This window comes from Papaver somniferum, chromosome 4, assembly GCF_003573695.1.
Source record: "Papaver somniferum cultivar HN1 chromosome 4, ASM357369v1, whole genome shotgun sequence".
Classification (NCBI taxonomy): Eukaryota; Viridiplantae; Streptophyta; class Magnoliopsida; order Ranunculales; family Papaveraceae; genus Papaver; species Papaver somniferum.
The window spans coordinates 43,034,003-43,038,414 of record NC_039361.1 but is presented as its reverse complement, the minus strand read 5'-3'; the positions used below and the strand labels follow the sequence as shown (position 1 = coordinate 43,038,414).

Below are 4,412 nucleotides of genomic sequence, written 5' to 3'. Positions count from 1 at the left end.
GTTTCTCCTTCTCCAATGGAACAGCATCTCAAACTTCTACCAACTTCAGGTGATCTTCTTCCTGATCCTAGTGTCTATCGTCGCCTTATTGGACGGCTTCTCTACCTACAGGTCACTCGACCTGATATCACTTACTCTGTAAATTATCTAAGCCAGTTTATGCAGCAACCCCGTTCTACTCATTTGGAAGCTGCACATTGTGTTGTTCGTTATCTTAAGGGCACCGTCAGTCATGGCATTTTTCTCTCTGCCAGTAGCTCTCTCACTCTTGTCGGTTATACTGACTCAGATTGGGCAGGTTTCCCAACTACTCGTCGTTCCACGACTGGCTATTTCACGATGCTTGGAGATAGTCCTATCTCTTGGAAATCCAAGAAACAGCCCACAATCTCCCTTTCCTCTGCTGAAGCAGAGTATAGAGCTTTAGCCAGATTAACTTCTGAACTACAATGGCTCCATTACTTATTTACTGATCTTCGTATTTGTCTTCCTCAGCCCATTCCAGTTTATTGTGATAATCAAGCTGCCATTCACATTTCTGAGAACCCAGTGTTTCATGAACGGACTAAGCACATCGAAATTGACTGCTATTTTGTTCGCGAAAAACTTCTCTCTGGGCTCATCAAACCAACTCATATTCCATCAGCAGCTCAATTAGCTGACCTATTTACCAAACCACTTGGAGTGGATCATTTTAAACGTCTTGCAGGAAAGTTAGGCATTCGGCCTCACACTCCTCCCGCTCTAACTTGAGGGGGGTATTGGATTTGTATCCATGATATGACAGATTCACCCAATGTACCATGCCAGTGGTACAGCCGTGACCAAGACAAAGTCATCACTACAGCTATGACCAAGACACAGTCGTCTATATTGTTGCTAGTCTTCAGCTAGGATCGAGTCTTACGATAAACAACCCTGCACTCTAGTTTTATTTCTGTTGTATTCTTCCTCATTCTTTGTAAACTTGTTATTATAAATACTCAATGAAAGATCATAGAGTCTACACAATTGTGAGACTATTCATAACCATATCTAGATTCTAAGATTATTGTCTTTCAATATGCAAAAACCTAGATGGATTTTCATCTTCACGAGCTCAACAACCAGAGCTCGAATCAGATTCATCAACTGATTCTAATCAAGGGAGGAAGAGGCTTGTTGATCGTTTATCAGCTGTTAATTAGCGGAAATTTCCTCCGAGATTCGCGGTAACGCAATCAGGTAATCATTATCTTCTTCTTTTTTTTTTTAGTTCAAATTTGAAATGAAATTTTTTCTTTATCAAATGAAAGCCACATTCGCTGGCAATTGCAGCATGATTACACGATTTCTGTGTCTAATTTTGGTATTTTTTAATTATTCGAATTTTTAGGCAAAATAAATATGTTGAGAAGTTACGTTTATTTAGGGAAGCTAAGAATTTCCAGAGTACTCTGAGTTTTTTTCTCTTCAAAGAGTCTCGTAATTTTAGGAATCACTTGCTTATCAAGTTATCGTATTTTCAAGCTATAAATACGATACGAGAAATCAATGATCACACACAAGCTCGAAACTCTAATTGCGTTTTCTCATATCACCATCTTTAATTTTTTCTTCAATAACCACAGAGCTTTTTTTTTTTCATCAATGGCGGATACTGAGACGTTTGCTTTCCAAGCTGAGATCAACCAGCTTCTCAGTTTGATCATCAATACTTTCTACTCTAACAAGGAGATCTTTCTCAGGGAGCTTATCAGTAACTCTTCCGATGCCTTGGACAAAATCAGATTTGAGGGTTTGACTGATAAGACCAAGCTTGATTCTCAGCCTGAGCTCTTTATTCACGTCATCCCTGACAAAGCCAACAACACCCTTACCCTTATTGATAGTGGTATTGGTATGACCAAGTCAGATTTGGTGAACAACCTTGGTACCATTGCAAGGTCTGGAACAAAAGAATTCATGGAAGCTTTGGCTGCTGGTGCTGATGTCAGCATGATTGGGCAGTTTGGTGTCGGTTTCTAATCTGCATACCTGGTTGCTGATAAGGTTATTGTTACCACCAAGCACAATGATGATGAGCAGTATGTTTGGGAATCACAGGCTGGAGGGTCTTTCACTGTTACCAGGGCTACTTCTGGTGAGGTTCTTGGCAGGGGTACTAAGATCACCCTTCATCTCAAGGATGATCAGCTTGAGTACCTTGAGGAGCGCAGATTGAAGGATTTGGTCAAGAAGCATTCTGAGTTCATCAGCTACCCAATCTCTTTGTGGACAGAGAAACCACTGAGAAGGAAATCTCAGATGACGACGAGGATGAGGAGATGAAAGATGAAGAGGGAAAGGTAGAGGAGGTTGATGAAGAAAAGGAGAAGGCGGAGAAGAAAAAGAAGACTATCAAGGAAGTACCCCATGAATGGGAAGTGATGAACAAGCAAAAGCCTATCTGGATGAGGAAGCCAGATGAGATCACAAAGGACGAGTATGCTGCCTTCTACAAGAGTCTCACCAATGACTGGGAGGAGCATTTGGCTGTGAAGCATTTTGAAGTTGAAGAGCAGCTCGAATTTAGGCAGTTCTCTTTGTTCCCAAGAGAGCCCCATTCGATCTCTTTGACACAAAGAAGAAGCCCAACAACATCAAGTTGTACGTTCAACGTGTGTTCATCATGGATAACTGTGAGGATCTCATTCCTGAGTACCTCAGCTTTGTTAAGGGTATTGTTGATTCAGAGGACCTTCCCCTTAACATTTCTAGAGAGATGCTGCAGCAGAACAAGATCCTTAAGGTCATCCGCAAGAACTTGGTGAAGAAGTGTCTTGAGCTCTTCTTTGAGATTGCTGAGAACAAAGAAGATTATACCAAGTTCTATGAAGCCTTTTCCAAGAACCTCAAGCTTGGAATCCATGAGGATTCTACCAACAAGTCAAAGATTGCTGATTTGCTTCGATACCACTCAACCAAGAGTGGTGTTGAGATGACCAGCTTGAAAGACTACGTGACCCGAATGAAGGAGGGTCAGAGTGACATCTTCTACATTACTGGTGAGAGCAAGAAAGCAGTTGAGAACTCTCCTTTCCTCGAGAGGTTGAAGAAGAAAGGTTATGAAGTGCTTTACATGGTTGATGCTATTGATGAGTATGCTGTTGGTCAGTTGAAGGATTACGAGGGAAAGAAACTTGTATCTGCCACCAAGGAGGGATTGAAGTTGGAGGAAAGTGAGGATGAAAAGAAGAAGGCCTAGACATTGAAGGAGAAGTTTGAGGGTCTATGCAAGGTGATTAAGGAAGTGTTGGGCGACAAAGTTGAGAAGGTTGTTGTCTCTGAGCGTGTTGTTGAATCTCCCTGTGTTTTGGTTACTGGAGAGTATGGTTGGACTGCTAACATGGAGAGATCATGAAGGCACAAGCTTTGAGGGATTCAAGCACGGCTGGATACATGGCCAGCAAGAAGACCATGGAGATCAACCCTGAAAACTCAATCATGGAGGAGCTCAGGAAGAGGGCTGATGCTGACAAGAATGACAAGTCTGTGAAGGATTTGGTTCTCCTGTTGTTTGAGACGGCTCTTCTTACATCTGGTTTCAGTCTCGAGGAGCCAACTACCTTCGGCAACAGAATCCACAGGATGTTGAAGTTGGGTTTGAGCATTGATGAAGAGAGTGCTGACACCGAAGTTGATGCAGAGATGCCTGAACTTGTTGAAGATGCTGCTGAGGGCAGCAACATGGAGGAGGTCGACTAAGCCCTTGGTAGATTGCTTTGAGTTTCTAGTACTAGCACTTTCTCTTGAACAGAATTAGCTTTCTTAGCTTTCTTTTTTGTTTTTGTTTTTGTTTTTTTTTTCCCTTTTCTGCTTTAGACACTTAGTTTGAGGGTACTTCTCTTTTTGGCTGCCCTGGATATTTTCTTTACATTACCTGTTCTGCATAGTTTCCTACAGAATTGTCTATGTTTCATTATATTTTTTTGGTATGTCCTAGCGGTCCTGCTGCCTCTTTTATCTATCTGGTTTTCAAGTTTGGCTAGAAAAAGAACTTCTCTAGTTCCCTAGACAAACATAACTTTTCTGAATATAAATCCTAATACCTGCAAGTTGTAGCGCCTCCATTGAACAAATATAAGATTATTTCTTAACTCAGATCCATAAGTCCAACATTGCCTGCGGGTTTAAGCCTGAGCTTCTTTAGCGTGTGCACTCTTAAATTGTGCACATTAAGAGTGCACATGGCCAAGATATATATCAGGAAAAAAAAGGTACAAAAGGTTTGAACCACCAACCAGAGGGGGAAGAGTTCTGTAAAACAAGTTGCTGCATTCTGGTGGCCGGCTTTCGCAGGCTCTGGAAAGAGTAAATATGAGAATGGATTGTTATATTCACACACGCATTTTATATATTGGCAACCCATATCTGGCATACACATTTTATTA

The 4,412-nt window shown here is 41.5% G+C and overlaps 1 pseudogene; it reads left to right on the top strand.

Moving 5' to 3' along the window:
* Positions 1–1,006: 1,006 nt before the first annotated feature.
* Positions 1,007–3,956, top strand: LOC113275285 (annotated as a pseudogene).
* Positions 3,957–4,412: the final 456 nt, after the last annotated feature.